Genomic DNA, 21,935 nt, shown 5'->3' on the forward strand with positions numbered 1-21,935 from the left:
CTCTTTGTCTAATATGTGTCTGTAATTTATTATTCTCTTCAGATGGTACCACAGACAAAATATGGTTGTTTTCATAGTTGAAAATGTATTATAATTTTTTTGCTAGAAATTGTGTTGCATGCTTTATTTGTCGTAATTTATTTTCATTCGCTCCAAGAAGTACTTGCTTCAAAAGATTACTGTATGTCCAAACATGTGAAGCTTATATAAACATATATTCCTGTCATTGTAAATATTAGTGTAAAAAATAAAGATTTTTGTTGTTCTTTATACTGTTGTTTAAATGTATTTAAGGTTACATCAATAATTAAACTAAACAAAGCATAAAACAAAAAATGTACATGTACAACATAAAGCAAATTGGACTCGGCAAAAATATTTGCACATGGATTGAAAACTGGTTGAAGGATAGACAGCAGAGTTGTCATAAATGGAACTTTTCATGGTTGGGCTAAAGTTGTGAGTGGAGTACCTCAAGGATCGTGTCACAGTAGACCAGGTCTTACCAACAAAATAATACTGGGATTCTGGACTGAGCAGAACAAGGCGGTTAAAATAAATTGTAATTTATTTCCTTTTAGGACAAACACACAATACTTCATAATTACACTCAATAAACACTTACTGGGATGGGGAACTAAATAAAATGTCAACAGAATGAAACAAAGTCTCTGGACACCCCTGCACGCATGCAAGTGTGTATGCGATTTGAGACGTGCGACAGTCCTTGGCTAGGGGTGCAACTTGCCACCCCTATATCTCCGCCAATAGGAAAGATTTCGTAATGTCCGTACAGGATTTGTTCGGGAATCCTTAGCTCAAACGAATTCTAGAAGAGGGGTGCAATTCTTTGTTATGGTGTAGTTAACCCCTCACACTCCGGAACCACTGACGCTGTACTTGGACGTTTCTTGGTTGATCTTAGTTGAATCAGGTGAATCTGACTGGTATTGTGCTGCAGGCATCTTTATAGGATTAAGGGTCCTATTCCTAATATACACACCCAATCCTCTTGTGGGAACAACTTTTCCCACCTATCCCAGATTTGCCAAGAGTTCATAGAACAGGCAGAAGTTGCTTCCCGGTCTACTAAGAGCATGCGTTAACCTCACACCTGAGCTACTTAGCATACCGAGTCCAACCTCTTACCTGGCGACAGTAAGTCTGGGGTTTGGCTACCAAGTGTGAAGCACCCATACTTCACACTGGTATCTGGTACTTGGGAACAATCCGGCCACCCTAACACCTAGGGTCTCTGAGGCTTTTCAACTCCGGACTTCTCTAGACACTGGGGCACCAATTTAGCAGGGTGACCTTTGAAGTTCGGAGATGAAAAATTCCTCAGCTCATTCATCCATAACATATGGGCATGTTAATGGATTCATCGCCGGACCGGCAGGAAAGGGGTTCCTGCCTTTGCATTGAAAACACCATTGAGATATAGTTTATTTATATATGTATGTTCTGTAGGTGCAACAAATATAAAACCACTATGTTGGGACACTTGTAACTAGCTGCACTCCAAAAATTAGAGTGCTAGCTCTTTCCTAGTGCAAGTTATCCACTTAATTGAAGAGGCTCTATGATGTGGGTTACGGTTTGACCTATAATTGGTCTGGGTTAAAAGCCGGCCTACAATGTATCCGTGCTGGCTTTGACCGGTAACCGCAGACGCGTGCCACCAATTTACCTTAAGAGGGTAACGAGATGGCAGGATACCATGTATGAAGAAGGCACTTCAGCTAAACCGCAGACCACTTATTCTATTGACTTTGCGGTTTAGAAGTCTGCGGCTTAGAAAGCGATACCCATCTTCAAAGCAGCCACTTACTCACAGGCATGCTTCTTCAATCAGTGCTTGGCACAGCGCTAGAAGCTCACCCTTGTGTTGCAAATACAGTTAGCACATTTATCATTCATTCATTTAACTGCAGCTAGCTTCTGAGCTGCAAAACAGAGACAATAAAGGTAGTGTAGGGGAAAACGGTATTATGGTTACAATACATTTTAACCCCTTCCGTCCCAGCACGGGCATATTACCTTTATTATTGGCCTGGTTAACCCTTTCACCGTCACAGATTGGTACTGTGACACCTGCTTTTTAACTTGTTTTAGGTTGGCATAGAGAGCAAAGTCTCCATCTTTGCTGACAACACTAATTTGTGTAAGGTAGTAGAAGCAGAGCAGGATGTAATTTCTCTCCAGAAGGACTTGGATAGACTGGAAACTTGAGCAGGTAAATGGCAGATGAGGTTTAATACAGATAAATGTAAGGTTATGCTTTTGGGAAAAAAGAATAAAGAGGCAATTTACAAATTAAATGGGGATAAATTAGGAGAATTCTTGATGGAGAAGAATTTAGGAGTGCTTGTAGACAGCAGGCTTAGCAATAGTGCCCAAAGTCATGCAGTAGCAGCATAAGCAAACAAGATATTATCTTGCATTAAACGGGCAATGGATGGAAGGGAAGTATGCCTCTTCATAAAGCATTAGTAAGACCACACCTTTAATATGGAGTACAATTTTGGGCATCACTCCATAGAAAATACATTATGGAACTAGAGATATATTTCTATAGTAGACACATTTCAAACCTTAAATGTTATTAGATCTTAATCTGTCCTAATAATAGATAAAGATAAACTGATCAAACAAATGACACAAAAATATGATACTTTTTCAACATTTATTTATCCACACATGATTTATCATTCAATATCTATATGTGAATAGGTATGTGAACCTTTAGATTCAGTACCCCTTGAGCAACAATAACTTCAACTAACCATTTCCTGTAAACTGCTGATCAGTCTCTCACTTCAGTTTGAGGAATTTTGGCCCATCCCTCCTTACAGAATTGCTTCAACTCATGACCCACTTTTGGTTCAGTACAAGCTTATGGATGGATGGCCTGACAGTCTCTAGAATCTTTTGATACAATACAGAATTCATTAGTTGTGTCAATGAGGGCAAGTCGTCCAGATCCAGAAGCATCAAAGTGGCCCCAAATCATCACATCACCATGCTTGACAGTTAGGATGAGGTTATTTTGTGCGAACACAGTATTTGGTTTTTGGCAAACATAACATTTCTCATTGAGGCCAAAAAGTTCTACATTTGACTTTTCTGTCCAGAGAACATTGTTCTAGAAGTCTTGTGGATCATTTATGTGCTCTTTGACAAACTTCAGATGGGCAGCAATATTCTTTTTAGAGAGCAGTGGTTTCACCCTGGCTATCCTTCCATGAACACCATTCTTGTCCAGTCTTTTTCTTACAGTAAGGGCAGTTAAAATGTGGAATTCATTACCCATGGAGACTGTGATGGCAGATACAATAGATTTGTTCAAAAAAAGGCTAGACATCTTTTTAGAAAGGAAAGGTATACAGGTATATACCAAATAAGTATACATGGGAAGGATGTTGATCCAGGGATTAATCCGATTGCCTTGGAGTCAGGTAGGAATTTATTTTTCCCCTTATGAGATATCATTGGATGATATAACTCTGGGTTTTTTTTGTTTGCCTTCCTCTGGATCAATAAGTAAGTATAGATATAGGATAAAGTATCTGTTGTCTAAATTTAGCATAGGTTGAACTTGATGGACGTGCATCTTTTTTCAACCTCATCTACTATGTAACTATGTAACTATAGTAGAGTCATGAACACTCACATTAGCCAAGGCGAGAGTGTCCAGCAGATCCTTGGATGTTACTCTGTGGTTCTTTGTGACTTTCTGGATAACTTGCTGGTTTATTCTTGGAGAGATTTTGGTAGGACGACCGTTTTTGGTAGAGTGACTCAATTTGTAAACTATCTGTCTGCCAGTGGATTGGTGCAGCCCCAAATCCTTAGAAATATTTTGTAACCCTTTTTGACTGATGAGCATCAATAACTGCGTTTCTGAGGTCCTCAGAGATTAATTTTGATCGTGGTATGATATGTTTCCACACACCTGTATGGTGAAGACAAAACTCACAAAGTTTCTGATCTTTATATAGGGTGGGGCCTCCCAAACTCACACCTAAAAATCTACTTAATCATTTAAACACCTGATTCTAATTATCCCCTTTAATTTAGCTTGAAAAATAGTGTTTCACTTACTTTTGCACATACCCTGACTCTTAATTACTCATTGTTTGACTACTTAATACATCATTTTGTTTCAAAAGACATGGAATTGTTTAATATAAACTTTTAGAATTTTAAGAAAAGTCTGGTTTTGATTTAAGACAAAAAAGGGGTTCAAGGGCACATACCATTTAAGTGAAACCTCAGTGAACACACTAGTGATATAATAATAAAATATATTACATATGAAAGTACTGCAGCTCCAGAAAAAAGACTCAATTCAAATTCAAACAGGTCACCGAAGCAGGGGATCAAGAGCGCAAATACTCCCAGAATTATGTGAAAAAACAAGAAAAGAACATATGGTGCAATATTGTTTGGCTAATTAATTAATACGGTCACAATTCATAAGTATCTCACTCACAATTGTGAAGATGAATATAGGCCGTGCTGTTGTTCAGTCACCAACTCACAGAAAATTTCTTCTAATGTTGTTGAAGGACATCCCTCAGGAACAGGATAAGAAGGATGGGTCAATTCCCATATGTGAAGAATAGAACAGAGAGAACACAGATTGTATAGCTTGTTTATATAAAGTTAAAAATAAAAGTAATACACTTACAAAAGTGCTATAAATACAGGCATATGGACCACCCTGGGTCAGTGAACAACTGCACCACCTATATTCATCTTCACAATTGTGATTGAGATACTTATGAAGTGTCATCACGCACGGCGAAACGCGTAGAGCGTAACCCCCAGTGTTAGATCCAGAGGGAGAGACTGCTGTGGAGTTCCGGTGGAGTTCCGGTGGCGTCTACCATACGAGTTGAGAGAACCGGATGTGACGTATCGGTTCCAGCAGTACAGGTTGGAGGTCTGAGATCGGTGAATGCGGCAGCAGTGTGCGGGGATTCCGAGAACGCGACTCGGCGAACATCTTTACCATACACCAATGCTGTTTAACATCTGACATCTCGTAAGCCTCCAATTTTATCATTGTCGGATAAAAGTTTGGCATTTTATTTTTGACTCTGTGTCTCTGTCCTGGGCGCACTTTCCTCCTGATTTTTGCTCCTTGTTGCTAGTCTATGGATGAAGTGTACACCATCTAGCATCTTATGCTCTTAAGAGAGCTCTACCATTTCAAGTGTATTTTACTATTACTTTTTGCACTATGGTTTTTATTTATTTTTTCCTATAGGTAATGATGCTCCCCTGACCTTCTCTACCATATGTTCTTGTCTTGTTTTTTCCACATAATTTTGGGAGTATTTGTGCTCTTGATCCCGTGCTTCAGTGGTTTTGATTAAAGAAGGTTATCATAAAAAACGATGGAATTTCCAAAATCATCATTAGGGTTCACAAACTTTTGAAGTGAAACTTCTTTAGCGGCATGAATGCAGTTGATTGAGACGGAAGTCAGTGATGACAGAAGTGACATTACTCCTGGCAGAAGAGGCTGTCAGTGTTGACAGCTTCCACCAGGAGGAGTCAGCGCTGGATACACACACTGTTAAATGTGTGCAGCTTCTTCGCAGCGAGGGATCCACCTCCTCTCCCCTTCCCCCCCAAAAACTTAAAAAGGACAATAAATGTGGGTGCCGGTGCTTTGGAGCTTTTCACCACCTGCCCTTACTGGGATCAGAAACACAAACTGTACAACACAAGATGTTCTGACACCCAAAAATGCTTGTTGTTAAATGGACAATGCTACTGTATGTCAACTTACACACACTCACTCACTCTCTCTCTCTGTTACTGCACTCTGTCGCTGGTCTGCCTTCTCAGTAATGTTTGCTGCTCTCTGCTCCATCACTTGTCTGAGATTCCTGTAGCTATCAGTGCTAAATTGTCTTCCTTTTCCTCCCTCCCCCACGTACTCTTCCCCCCACCTTACACAATCTCCTCGAGATCATGTCAGGAGAGAGCACACCGCACCAGCTCTACCGGGGGAGGAGATGGGGGGGGGCTGCTCCCAGCCGGGGGACCTGGAATGCTCATGCCAGGAGAGAGGGGGAGAGCGCACCGCAGCAGCAGCACACTGACACACACGCACGCACACACACACACACACACTGACTCACTGACACACACACTGACTGACACACACACACACACACACTGACTGACACACACTGACTGTCGTGGAATAGGATTTTACATTTCTCTGTCTCCCTTTGCAGCTCATAGGATTCATGTCTCCCTAGTTTAGCTGCCTGCTATTTTCCCTGTCTCAGCAGCTAGCTGCATGTGAAAAGGCAACATTATTGTTACATGTTGTTTACACAGCCCTAGTCAGTGTTGGTTGCCTACAATCTCCTATTCTCATATCTGAGAGTGGGCTATTCCTACCCCCCTGTCCTTGCTGACAATAAGTATAGTCTCACTTCACTTCTAGTGTAGCCCTTGCCCCTCACTTCCTTTTCACCCTGGACTCTGAGTGAGTACCTGCCTGCTATTTGCCCCAGCAAGGCCTTTCTGTTTTTACACTGGCTTATCTTGATACACTGCACTTCAGAGAGAGAAGCACTCTCTACCCACACTACATCTGCAAGTACGTTTCTTCCTGTGATTTTCCCTCAATAAAACTAAGAAAGACAAACGGACTTGTTGTGCTTTGGAAGAGGGAAGGCATGAGTTTAGCTAACTGGAATTATTCATACATCATTCGTGACCCTGGTTCCAGGAAAGTAAAAACAGAGACCGTGTGTTGGGGAAATCAGCACAGTAGCTGCAGTGACACAGCTTCTGGAAACAGGTACTGGACTAGCAGACTGCTTACACTGCTACACAGAGTCATCTACCTGTACACAGCAAATAAACAGCAGTCTCTCACCACCACAGTACAAGCATACTGCTCCACATTGCTACACAAAGCCATCAGCCTCTATACAGCAAACTACTATGGCTTTATGCAAAGACAAGCAAGCAGATTTACACACACACAGGAGCTGCTACTCAGTCTTATGCTAGACACAGAGCAGTGTCTGCAGACTGACAAGCAGCAGCCTTACAAACTAGCACAGCATAAGCTTATGCCCCACACTGATGTTCAGAGCAGCCTCTACAGCAGAAATAAGCGACAGCTTCATGCTAAGGAAAGTTTTACATTGCACAGCTTTACAAAGCAGCAGCTTTTTGGAAAAAAAGCAGCAGTTTTAAACAGCAAACCCAAAAAAGCAAAACAACTTTGCACACAAGGCAGCAGCATTGCAGACAGACAGTTCATAGCACACAGAACTTTGATTGCCTTCTCTGTTTTTGAGTCCACCCTCTGCACAGTTTCTCAGTGAGGTGCTACCATCTCACCTAACCCTGCGCACGTCCCCACGGCCAGCGCCACCAAGGGCCACACCACCAGACACCTACCAGGACATGGGTCAGAGCCACCGGACACCTGTGAGTACAGCTACCCCTACACTTACCGCTGCAGGACACCTACTGGCACTATCCGAGACAGTCATCCATTGCTGACGCAGGTAAACAGACCGCACGCCACATGCACTGGCTAAAGGCCTACACACACCTGCAGCATGGCAGAACTCAGATCCTCACCAGACATCACGCAGGAGAGTGAAGAATTGAAGATCATCGGGAAGCGCAAACCATGTAAAACAGAAGAAATATTCTGATGGTGCAATAAATGTGATAAACGTGTGAATAAATATTCAAGGCGCAGTGTGCTAAATACTCACAAGTGTAGAGTGAGTAATGTTCCCATAAAAGGTATCTTTGAGTGGCAGCCCATCAGATAGGTTAATCTCAATGGAAAGGTAAATACTAGAGACCTTAAGTGAATAACAGAAGAACGGACATAGTGCATACTGTATGGAGAATTTTATAAAAATGTTATAAAAAATCACAATCACGCAGGAGAGTGACCACTCAGACACAGAGACCGCGGCGCAACTGCAACAGGCGCAGGCAGACACAAGGCCTAAACGGATAGTTACACTGACACAAAAGGTCCGCAAAAAATATGAGACTGACATTGAAGCGCACTGCACTAAATTAGAGAAGGCCTGGGAAACAACAAAACTTGGAATACGCAATGTCGCCGGCGCTGGCAATTCCATACAACAGCTCGAGCAGGCAATAACTCAATTAAAGATAGATCACTCATGCTACCAAGAGCTGTCAGAGGCATACGTCACTTACATGGCCAGGGCTAACACCGTCGAAAGCCTGCAAGAAAGGGACTTACAGCATAATATTGACTTGACACGTGACAACCGCGTGCGAACCGCCATCACGGACGCCCAAAGCGAGAGAAAAGAGCTCCTCCTGGAGACCGCATTTCAGCGCTCCAGCACATCCAGACACTCGTCAAGGTCAGCAAGATCAGCGCAATCTCACGTGTCTAGCGCAAGCGCAAATGCCACCAAGGCGCGAGGCACCGCAGAGGCCGCAAGTCTCAGGCTGCATACTCTCAGAAAGAGGCAGCCATGAAACTAGAAAGGGCCTGCATAGAAGAGGAGGAGCAGACAGCCGCTGCCACCGCCGCTGCAGCAACTGCATGGAAAAAAACAGTGGTGGAAGTTAACCTAGAGGCCCTAAATCAAGAAAGGGAAGCTGCTGCCGCCATAGCCCAAGCCAAAGTCTTAGAAGCAGCCACGCAACAGGATGGTGGGGAGCAACCGTACAGATAGATAGCCTCAGAGGATCCAACCCAACGCACTGAAGACTACGTAAGGAGCCTCTTCAGCGTAAACACCAGCGCACCATCTCAATACGAAGGGAGTGACTTCACAGACACCGAAGACTTGCTAGGTCCACATGGAGGAAACGCTGTTCCTTTAAGGGTACGTGCTACCTGGGATAGCCACAGCCGCAACAATGACCCACATGCCAGCGTGCACACAGGTACATTTCAACAGGCTCGCAATCCAGGTACACCCACACGGGAAAACACAGCCCCTCACACTGACCAGCAGTCATCACGCGTCCACACCAAGGAAGAGGCGACCGCAAGGACCCTCCCAGCAACTACCTCAGAACGCGACCAACACGCCGATGCCTCAGGCCTGACAGACATGGCCAAGTACATGATCCGGCGTGACATGGTGCAAACAGGACTCACCAACTTTGACGACCGTCCTGAGAACTACCGGATGTGGAAGTTCACGTTCAAGGACGCAATCAACAGCCTGGGCTTCTCAGCAAGGGAAGAGCTCAACCTGCTATCCAAATGGCTGGGAAACGAATCCAGGGAGCACGCGAAGAGATTTTGGACGGCAAACGCGAACCACCCCCAAGTAGGTCTCGACCTAGTATGGGAAAGGCTCATAGAGTGCTACGGTAGCCCCGAAGCAGTCAAAGATTCGTTCTTCAAGAGAGTCGACAGCTTTTCCTGGATCACAGCTAAAGACTACTCGAAGTTACGAGGGCTCGGGGACCTGCTGCAAGAGCTGGAGTTTGCAAGGAAAGACCATTCCTTAACAGGTCTCAACGTCCTAGACTCAGCTCACGAAGTGAGACCCATCTTGGAGAAGCTACCCTACAACTTCCAAGAAAGATGGATTTCACAAGGCTCCAAATACAAAAGGGAGTCGCCTTCCCACCCTTCCTTCATTGCCTTCGGGGTTAGCCGCTAAGGTAATGAAGCTCCTTACATTTAATTTGTATTTATATTGTGTGTGAGCAGGGGATGTCCTAAGCTGATAAAAGTTGATTTCAGCCTCGGGGACCCCCTGCTTCCTGAGATACAGGCCCTGTTATGGGGTGCAGGTATCCCTGCCATGTTTAAATCCTCTGCATCACCTGACAGGAGGCTTTTAACATTGCGGGGATACCGGCACCCCATACCGGGGCCTGTATCGTGGGAAGCAGAGGGTCCCCGAGACTGAAATCAACTTTGTTCAGCTCAGTAGACCCCCTGCTCACACACACTATAAATAAAAATAAAAAGTAAGCAGCTTCATTACCTTAGCAGCTATCTGCTAAGTTAACGTTTTTTTTCTTTGGGGGGGTTGATACTAGTGTGCAGGAGCAGGGGGTCTTCTGAGCTGAAAAAAGTTGATTTCAGCCTTGGGGACCCTCTACTTTCCGAGATACAGGCTCCATTATGGGGTGCCGGTGTCTCCTGCAATGTTAAAATACCACGGTCACGTGACCCACAGCATTTTTACATGGCAGGGATACAAACACCCCATAATGGGGCCAGTAACTCAGGAAGTAGGGAGTCCCCAGACCTTAAATTAATGCGGTTCAGCTTCAGAGACCCCCTGCTACAATACAGTAGTGTTAAAATTAAATAACCCACCCACGATCGCCTGATAGGGGGGCGCAGGTAGAGTGACTGATTCAGCCTACTGTGTTAATAGAATGAGCCATTTAGTCTGCAGCGGACCATCTCGGACTATCACGCACTATAGCGCTTGATTCAACCAGAGAAATGGTCGGATAATGGCTGCTGCATCTGTAGGTATTCAAAAGTGCTTGTCTGCAGGTATAAGTGTATATTGGTGTTTGAATGCCAGTGTGGGTATGCTAAGGTACTAGTCTGCAGGTGTAGGTATGTATGGTTACCTGTAGGTGTGGTGTGCATGGGACCTGTCTGCAGGTGTGGGTGTTCTAAAGTGTTTGTCTGCAGGAGTATCTGAAGATGAACATTTTGTTTTCTGTTTCTTTGCCCATCTGAACTTAACTACTTTTAAAAGGACATGGAATGCATGCCAATTTTCTTGAGTTCCTTTACAGCTACCAGAGCCTACCCATAACAAGCCAGTCTGCATGGGCCCACAGCTACAGTATATTTTCCAGTAAGAGAACAATGGTCCTAATAGGTACTGGGTAATTAAAACATACCCTGTACATAATTAATACAGTACAGTATGGCTAAAGAACACTTATGAGCACATTCACATGTCTGAAAAAGGACCCCCAAATGTGCCTTACTCCATATTCACACCGCAGGCATTGTTTCAATTGCAGCGAGGGATTCTGGGTAATGACATACAAATGAGTACTCACGGTGTCACTTTATGTTTCTTATCCACTGATCCACTTATCCATGGATAGGAAAAGCTACAGCTTTTAAAGCAAATCTTGGGTCAAAGAAGTGCATACCCAGCAAACCTACTCAAGGATAACTGTTTAAATGTCTGTCTCAATATAACTTATTTTTGCCCCTGGTATATACTGTAATGGCAACAACTTCATATTGCAAGGCCAGCAACCCCCTTACACTGATGAGACCTGATGTGTCAGCACCAAAGGAAGGCTAGGTGGGAACTGGGAACAATGTGCAGCACCCTTTTTCACTCACTTTATCCTGCAGCTCCCTCTAATGCAGCTTCTTCTAGAAGCCCCCCAAGTTAAGGCACAAGAGTCCCCACACCTAAAGCACAGAATAACTCCCTCACTCCATCATCTCACTCATCCAGGATGAGAGAGCAAATCTCCACAGATGAGATTCATGTCTATTAGGGGTGTAAAAGTAGATCCAAGCAGAAGATTTTTGAGAACAGCATACTTTTTTTTTCCAGGTTATTGTAACATGTGTTTGCTCAACATTAAAATTCTAGCAGCATATTACATTCACAACATTTTTTAAAAAAATCACTTTTTCATTGCAGATTATTAGCATTGTGTCCATTCCGTAATGCGTGGCGATACAGTATATCCTATTACCAGAATGTGTCTGTCCATATCATTGGGACATATGTTCAGTATTACAGTACCTCACCATCATTAGCAGATGACAGAATGGAGGGTCTGAAACATCTCTCAGGACTCTCCCACAACGTATATTATCATTTAACCCGTTGTCAGGTTAGAACTCCTAAATGACATGGATAGACGATTATTCTGGTAAGATGATATAACATAACAATGATGTAATGGACACTATGCTACAATGAGAATGTGTCTCTTTAACCTTGTGACGTCTACATGCCTCATGCTGAACCTGGCTATTTTTGCAATTACAACTACTATACGGTAACTACTCCCTTGGATGCGCATGGTTTTCAATTTTTCATTGATTAATTGTCCCATTGGGACTTGCTACTTTATTACACATTTTCGAGTGCTTCTTTTTGTTTGTTTTTCTTTGGCTATTAGGCTCTTTTAGGGAAGTGGAGGCTATTAAATAGAAATATGGCACGCACACCTATTAAAATGCAGTGTTCCAATTACTGATTAGCCTGATGCAAGAGGGCAGTCACAGACATATATAGATTCATATTTCAAATATATATTAATCAATCAACCCATCAACCATTCTGCAATCTAATATTAGAGATATGCTGCATGCTTTTAATCCCATCTTCATCGATTCTAAATAAGAGTTCCATATTAAATTGGCAGACAATTAAGGAATATCAATTGTACCGACAGTATGTCAGGGATTGACTGCTACCAGTTAATACAGTATGCACATAGTACACATTAATATAACGATAATTCTTTATTAATCAACTTCCTCTAAACCTCCCTTAATTTATTTTTTTATAATTAATAGAATGCACTTGAGCATGCAAAAGCTCTGCCAGAAAAATATAAGGAAGTGAAATGTTATCTTGAGAAAACACAGTGTACGTATTTTCCCTTGATAAAATGAGAAAAGGAACTTCTCCTGACCTCTCATTCACTGACATTCACCATGTGTTTCGTATCAAAATTATGCTCACCAGAAAGTGGAAAATCTTATTACTTGCCTGATATCTGACAGAAAAATATTTTTTCTTACGTCTGGCGTATTCTAGCATTAAAAATGGATAACAATCTTAATAAATACTGCCATATGCAGTATCAGTTTTAATTACCTCATAGTTGTATGTTATCACTTCGGGCCCTCACAACTATTCTGGAAAGGAAGGTGGTGGAATAAAGTGATGCAACTGGTAGAAGTGGATTACAACAGTTGTGGTACTGCACTTGGTTTAAAAAATATATCTAAATTTATTAAACATCGGACAAAGATCATTCAACTACAGTATATTTTAGAAGGACTTAAACAATATTGATGTTGTATTAACAGAAAGTGGGGACAGATTTCTATAGTAAATCTCTTTTTTGTTTAAAAGAAAGTGTAAATATAGTTTGTAAATAAATAGTAGTGATACTCCTTATGCCTTAGTACAGTGCCAGCACACACACCATTGGGCAATACCTGTTAGTGGTTCTCCTGCTAAGAGAACACAGACTACTTCTATAACAAAATTGGAATAGCTGACCAACTGTACAGTAGCTGTTCCTCTAACTCAGCACACAATAGTGAAACCCTTATTGTAGAGATGACCTGTTCGTTATTTCTGGTCTTTAGTACAAGGTTGATATTTCAGGTATGGTGATCCTCTAAGAAATGTTCCTTCACTGAGTTCTATTTTCTCTAAGTTTAAATCTAATAGGAAGCTAGAACTGTACAGAGATATTTACAACAGCTATACAATGCCTTTTATTTTCATTGGAACACTGTAAATATGTATCTCTCCTAAACAGATAGTGCCCTTTTAACTAGACTGTTGGTGTATCTGGCTGTGATAAAGTGCTTATCTCTGGCACTCTGCTCATGATGGCTTCCTTTCTAACTATCTCCAGTGCCTTCATTTAATCTTAAGGGGCACATGGGCACCAGAATCCCTGCCCATACTAACACAATGATCCTCATAAATGAGGGAACACAGCTTTTTATTTGAAAAATAAGGTCATATTGTAGCTTTATTTACATATACAGTAACACATAAAATATATATTAAAAATGTTACACTCCTTTGCATGATATTGCATTAACACGTTTGTGATGTATGTCTCGCAATTTGTCATGGCTCTTTTAAAACAAATAGGGCTGCCAGTGATAACATAATGCAATTTTGCTAATTAATTGCAAGATGGCGTGCGGTAATGGATACAATAATACCTGCTTTATCTGTATATTACACATTCTGAATATAAACTACATGTATATTATGCAAGCCAGCTTGTATTAATGCCTGCCAGCCAGCTTCTAAATATCTTTATTAACATGTACTCGGGTGCGGTTATAGGGGGTTAGTCTGTTGTGGCCACCAGGCCCCACTCCCGACTTGCCCAGCTTAGTGCAGTTGCTTGGACCAGCCAGAAAAGTGATCCCATGTCCTGCTTTTTTTTCTATTACCTGGGAAAGTGGAGATTTTCAAATGGGGTACTGCTTAAAGTTGGCCTGGCCAGACCACCATATGAAGGTCCCATATTCGCTGTATTACACAGCTCTGATCTTATGACCTACATCCTGTAAAGTGTGCTGTAATGTTAAATATGTCAAGGCCAATTTTGGATAGGTGTTCCCCCTTTTTCCTGTTAAGGCTGTGGTATTGAATGTTAATGTTTTATTTCTTGAATCTCCAATTGATCTAATCAATTTGCTGATGGCCTTCTTCAGTTTCCTACTAGCACTATCAATTCTGCTTCAATATAACCATGGCAGATTCCACTACTTTTTGTTACCTTGGACTATATTTACAGTACCTTCAGCCACGCACCGTTTGAATGAATTTTCTATACTAAGTTTATACTGTAGTATTTTCTATTGCTACATTGTTTCCGCAGAGGTGTACAACAATGTCACCCACCCCTTCTTTACTGTATCTTGGTTAATTCTGGTAGTAAGTTTTGTTTTCTATTTTTGATCCAGTGTCTCCAGTTCTCTTGCTTTGCAGTGCTCCTTTTTTTGTTTATTTCTACATGCAGCCACCAGTATTAGAACTCTTGCCTGAGAAATTATGGGGCAGTCTCACAGTAAATGCCTCAACATTTCTGTGAGATTCTTAATGGCCCATCGGATTAACACAGCACGGGTCACTGTAGTCCCATTCAGTTTGAATGGGACAGCAGGGAAGCCCCGTTGTGTTAATCTGATGAGCCATTAAGAATCTCACAGAAATGTTGAGGCATTTACTGTGAGACTGCCCCAAAATCTCCCAGGTAAGCGTTCTAATACTGGTGGCTGCACTGTGGGATTTGCGCCCGATGATTGGACTGATTACCCTCGGTACAACAGATCTTTGTGTACATTACTACATTTCATTTAACTTATTGTAGGCTACATACCGTTATCCCTGGAGATACCTATGAAGGTTGGGAATGGATATGATTTGCATAATAATAATAATAATAATAACATGTTCTTATATAGGGCTGCTAGTTTTACTTAGCACTTTACAGAGACATTCTGCAGACACAGTCCTGTAGAGCTTACAATCTATGTTTTTGGTGCCCAAAGTCACAAGAAGCCAACACAGGGAATTGAACCAGGTTCCCCGGCATCACACTTAGTGCTAGTCAGTGTCGTTACTCACTGAGCCACTCCTACAATCCATGCATGATTTTATTTACCTGAACCTATGGCAAAGAGCAGGATTTGACCTTACCTGTTATGTTGCCTAGCATGGGACCACAGATATTGGTCTTTTCCTTGCCTGCTCTATTTCTGGTTCAGGTTTACAGCGGAACAGAGTTCACTCACAGAGTCTTACCATCCAATCTTTACAAAGGTTATAATGTCTCTTTTTTGCTACTGCACTACTAGGATTTTAGCAGAACCAAATTAGAATTTTTTTTCTCTAATTATACATAATTCTGGTAGAAGCCTCTTCAAAGACGTACCCCTGTAGCCGAACAAGTGCAAGAACATGTTTCTCTAAGTTCACACCTAATTGTTCCCTGTGTTTTGTACTGTACTGATGCAGAGGCCGTTATTCGAACACTTCACGAGGCAATTAATGCGGGAAACCGTGATCACAATGGGGACATAGCTCGCTGTGTTTAATGAAATGACAACGACGCATTAGCTTCCCAAAGCTGGGACCCCTGCTGTGTCAATGCTACTAGCGTCTGCCTTTGTGTAATAGATGCGCAGAAAGAGAGTCTGAATCAGTCCCTCTAACTGTGCGCCTCTCACAGGCGATCGCGGGAGTTTTATTAAAATTCTAAAATGACAGTTTTGTAGCAGGGGGTCTCCTGAGCTGAACAAAGTTGATTTCAGGTCCGGGAACCCCCTATGTCCCGAGTTACAGGCCCCATTATAGGGTGCCGGTACACCCGCCATGTTAAAATCCTGTGGGATCAAATCAAAACAATGCAGAGCGATACCGGCACCCCATAACAGGGCCTGTATCTCGGGAAGTAGGGGGTCTCCAAGGCTGAAATAAACTTTGTTTAGCTCAGGGGACCCCCTGCTCACGCACAATATGAACAAAAATAAAATGTAAGCAGCTTCATTACTTTGGCAGCTACCCGCTAAGGTAATGATTTTTTTATTTGGAAGGGGAGGGGGGGTTGATACTAGTGTGGGGGAGCAGGGGGTCTTCCGCGCTAAACAAAGTTTATTTCAGCCTTGGAGACCCCCTACTTCCCGAGATACAGGCCCTGTTATGGGGTGCCGGTATCGCTCGGCATTGTTTTGATTCGATCCCACAGGATTTTACCATGGCGGGTGTACCGGCACCCCATAACGGGGCCTGTAACTCGGGACATAGGGGGTCCCCAGACCTGAAATCAACTTTGTTCAGCTCAGGAGACCACATGCTACAAAACTGTCATTTAAAATTTTAATAAAACCCCCGCAATCGCCTGTGACAGGCACGCAGTTAGAGGGACTGATTCAGACTCTCTTTCTGCGCGTCTATTACACAGAGGCAGACGCCGGTAGCATTCACACAGCTGGGGTCCCAGCTTTGGGAAGCTAATGCATCGCGGTCATTAAAAAAATTATAATGCGCCAAAACCGGAGAGAATTAGGGGATTATATCGTTTTCCAATTCGTGATCCGTTCGAATAACGGCAGCTGCATCAACAGATTACGCCCTTGCTCCTGCCCAGTGGATAATGAATAGCCCATTATCCACACCTCTATCTACTGTACCTATTTTTCATGCTATCTGCAGGCAAGGCACAATACAGTACATCTAGGAAATATGTGTTCTAGTATCCTCTTGGCACCCATTTCTGAGTGTGTGTGTTTGAATGTTATACTTACATCTGTATTATTATTTCTGCAGTCTGGTATTTGTACAGTCCAAATGTGGCCTACGGTAGATTAAAGAATAGCATTATTTAGAAGGAATGATGCGACCCACCACAGGATGATGTTGTTGTAATGGAGTAGAGGATGGTGGATAATGCTGCAGTGGCAATGGAGAGTGAGGAGTGGAGCAGGAGATTTATTTAAAGCAATTGGGGGTTGCCACTCCCATTATGAACGTGCATGCAAAAGATTCTTTGTGACAAAGCCCGCTGCCTAGAGGCAAAAGCTAAAGACTTTTTGGAAATTGAAGCATCAAAAGGGTCAAAAAACATGTATTGTATCTTGCAAAAATCAATGGTGTCGTTAGCTGTATTAGCCTGAATTTACTTTCTTTCACTTTTCTTTTTTAGGGGCCTACCCAGCAGTAATCTAACCAAGTCCTTAAAAGGTGATTTAGCAAAGCCATTGTATTGACTAAAGTTTGATTTCTTTAACAATTTTCTCTCTCACTGTTTCTGGATGCATACTGGCAGACTTTAAATTGTTATGCTTTGTATTACTATTAACCTTACTGTATTTTGTACTGGGATCTCAAAACTTTCAGTAAAGTCTATTATCAAAAAGGCAGCATTTATCTTTATAGGATAGTCATGCATGTTGCTGACCCACTGGTGGCGCTGCTGGGCCAACTTTATGAACCAGGATGAAAGCAATGGGAATTCCAGACTGGGCTTTACCGCATACATCGAATACAAATATCACTTGTGAGCACATTCACATGTCTCAGACAGGTCTGCAACCCTGTTTTTAACCATTATTTCTGAGCATATACAGAGGCGGCACATTTTATTTGAGTGCGGTTAGCTCCGCAAGCCTGGGGAGGCCCCGGCATGCTAGCCGCACTCCCTCGGCGTGCCGCGCATCATCGACGCGCGGTCACGCGTCATGGGGTGCCTGCGCCCCCTGCACGCACGTCCAGGGCTCCCCGAGGGAGCCCTGGTGTCCCGCGATGTGGGGGACGGCGGCAGGGGGTTCCGGGGGACCCGGCGGACCCGGCAGCGGGAGGGAGAAAGCCCCGATCGGAGGGCGCTCCTCCGTGTCTTTGGCGTGCGCCCGGCACCCTCTGGCGCGCGCCAGAATACTGCTGCGGCCGAGAACGGGCAAATGCTCGAATAAACTCGGCCGCAGCAGTAATGCTTCCTCCGCAGCTAGGGATTCGCGGAAATGACCTGCAAATGAGCATACAGTGTCACCTTATGCTTCTTAGCCATTTTTACATGAACCCCTATAACTTATGCCTGCTGTCTCAAAGAGATTTTCAGCACAGCCTGGGTTAAGTGCATAACCAGTAACTCTACTCACAGACAGTTAGTTCAAACTTTTGGGTCACATTAGTGTGTCGATGGTTACGCTGGCTTTGCGATTTGAAGCTGGGATAGTTTTCAATCAAACATTAAATAAGTTATGGTGGGCGAAAATGGAAAAAAAAAACCTCTACCGTAGGACATATAGCAAATAAAATTCACTTGTGAGCCCATTCACATGTATCAGACAGGTCTGCAGCCCTGCCTTTCACCATTATATCTTAGGCTTCGGCCCCGCTGTCTGCGCTGCATGCGCGCCTGCCAGGATGGCTGAGTGTGCAGCCGAGTTCCCCTGTCTGCAGTGAGCTGCAGGGGGAAATACAGGGAGGGCATGACGGGGAGCACGGCCATGACGTCACCCAACAGGTTCACCCTCATTGGCTGAACCGCCAGGGGGCGTGACCAAGCACTGCGTCGCTAGTACTGAGCACAATTTTCCAGTGTGCTGGAAAAACTGACAGCACTGCGGCCACCCCTTGTAGGGGGCCCGGCCCCGTTGAGGGCGGCTCTTGTCCCTGAAGCAGCAAGCGGGGACCAAGCCCTATCAGCCAAGGCTTCCATCCAGCCATGGATTCAGGGAAATGACATGCAAATGAACACACTGTCACTTTTTGCTTCATATCCATTTGAATATGGACTCCCTATAAGCTTATATCTGCTGTAATACACAGTATGCCAGCACAGCTTGGGTTAAAGATGTACATAGCCATTAAACTTACTCACAGACAACTGTTTCTACCTTTGGGGTCTCATCAGTGTGAGAATTGTTATACTAGCTTTGCCATTTTTAACTGGGATATGTTTCAAACACACAAACTTGATTGCAGGCACACGTCTCATCAGTGTAGTTTAGAAGTAGGTTGCCGGTGCCCACAGAAATAGGGGAAAATCCTGCATAACCCCAGTAGGTATCACGAACAGAGAAAAATATCCAGACACAAAGGGGGTCATGCACTAAGCTCCGATAAGTCACTTTTAGAGCGCAAAGTGCTCTTAGAACGTGATGTTGCGCTCAACCCGATGCACTAAGCAATGCAAACAGGCACTTTGCGCTCTAAAACTGATTTTTTTTCAAGAATTTTTTCTAAGTCCAACTTTGCTCGTTCGTAACCCTGTCTGTGTTAAATTCTGCCCTTAAGCGGGATGCACAAAGCAACGCAACCTTAGCGTACGCGAAAGTTGCGTTGATCAGAACACGTCAGGTCAGAGAAGACGCAAAAAAAGCTGGACTTAGGGGGAGCCCGGGGGTCGTGCGGGTGTCCCCGGCTGACCCCGTGGGAGTCCCGGGGTACCCGCGGGCCCGCGGTACCAATGTTGCGCCTCAAAAAATAATAAACAATATTTATAATTAAATACACCCCCCTAACACATACCATACAGTAATAGGCAAAATTACTATTATTCACATATGGATAATAATGCATTTGCAAATTTTAAATACATATAACTTTTAATAAATACAGTAAAAACATATTCCACTTACCTTTTACAGGCACCCACGATGAAGGCCGTCTTCATCCTCATCTTCATCCTGCCTATGCCCCTTCCGATGCTGCAAAACATACACAAGAATAAAAACATCCAATGTAATGTCGCCTAACCCTTTAATCACCATAGCAGTTATTAACCGCTACAGACATTAAGGGGTTAACCCACCCTCACCCACCACTCGGAGGCCTACATACCCTCCCCACTAACCCCCCACCCCGTGAGGCCTAACCACCCTCACCCACTACCCAGTCGGGAGGCCTACCCACATACCCTTGGGGCCAATACCCCCTCCCCCACCCCCCAGTACCCACAATAAAAACAATACACAGCCCCACAATAAACATCATTCTATTTATTAAATACATAACTCACCCCCTGTGCCCCCCCATAAATACATGATTTAATCTTTTACATACAGGGTTCATACCCCAGGTTCACGTGAGTCCCCGGTGGGCCTGACGGGTCACCTCACAGACCTACAGGTTACCAGCAACTTGTTTCGTTCAGGCTCTGGAGGCCTGTTGGTGGGTCCCGCCAGGCGCAATGGCCCACCAGGTGGTCTCCGCGGGTCACCGCGAGCCACAATTGGTCCCCACGGTAGGCTCGCGGATGTCTGAGAGCCCCGGGTCAGACCCACAGGTGTCTGAGGGGCCTCGGGTGGTTCCCACGGGGGTCTGGCGACCCACGGGTGGTTCCTATGGGTCCGCGGTGCCCCCACAGATGTGTGGCCACCGGTTCTTCCCCACAGGTGTCCCCCGTGGACCACGCAGCCTGGTACCCGTGAGAAGCCCGAGGATACCTCAGGTGGTCTCCAGAGGTCTCTCGCAGACCAAAGGAACCAACCCTGTATGTAAAAAAAATAAACCTGACCTATACATTCAATACATCAATCCCCCCGCCCCCCCCACAACACATACAGTACAATAATGTGCCATATAACTATTATCCCGATATGGATAATAGATTATTTGCCCATTATTAAACACATTAACTAGCATAATAACAGAAATAAAGTTCTACTGACCTCATCAATAAGAAGCCCCCGTTGCCAGCAAAATGCTTGTCCTCCGCTGCCAACAAAATACATAGCCAATACATTGCAATTACATTCAGATATCAATTAACCCCTTAATCACCTTATCAGATAATAACAGCAAAGGTAATTAAGGGGTTAAGCCACCCTGGCCCGATACCACACTTCACCCATTCATTTGGACAGTGGCTTCATCATGCAAATGTATATATACACACATATATATACTGGGACTTCCCTTACGTGACTTTATGTCTCATCAGTTCTTATCTCTGTCAATAGATATTCTCATGAGTGCTATTTGTCTATTATCACCAAGTGTTTGCTAAAAATGTCTTTCACATAGATATACCTATGATCAGTGTTCGACAAACCTATACATTTGCTCGCCCCGGGCGAGTGGATTTAACCCCCGGGCGAGTAAATATTGGCCCAAGCAGCACACGTTTGGTACTAAGTGGCGAGTAGATTTTTTTGTGTGGCGAGTAGATTTTTTGGTGATTTGTCAACCACTGCCTATGATAATAGGAATGAAGACTGGACATAACAGACTCATCCTTTTGAGGGAAAACCATTTTTCTAAATAATATATTTTTGTGTCTCCAAATGTATATATCTGGTATGGATTTACAAACTGCATCTGTTTAATCAGCTTTTTATAGATCAAATATATCTTTAGATATGCTGTTGTTATACTGACACACATTCCAGGTATTACTAATATAATGGAGGTTCTTTATCCATGTTTTTTTCTATTCTGTGTGGTTTTTATACAGTGTGGTGAGTTCTGGCACTTTCCCTTTAAACATAGGGCTATGATTTCAGATCTACGCAAGCGCACCAGCTTATTCTGAAGCACCAGGCGGCCTGACATGTTTATATTTGCACTGTCTGGCTGCGCATGCGCAGATTGCGATGTGAAGGCAATTTTTGCCAGCTTAATGGAAATATAGGTCTAGAGACGCTCCGTCGGGCTCCCGCCCATGACGTCATCACGCTACCACGCAAACCAATAGGATATGCGGTA

Source organism: Ascaphus truei, chromosome 1 (assembly GCF_040206685.1).
Source record: "Ascaphus truei isolate aAscTru1 chromosome 1, aAscTru1.hap1, whole genome shotgun sequence".
Taxonomy (NCBI): domain Eukaryota; kingdom Metazoa; phylum Chordata; class Amphibia; order Anura; family Ascaphidae; genus Ascaphus; species Ascaphus truei.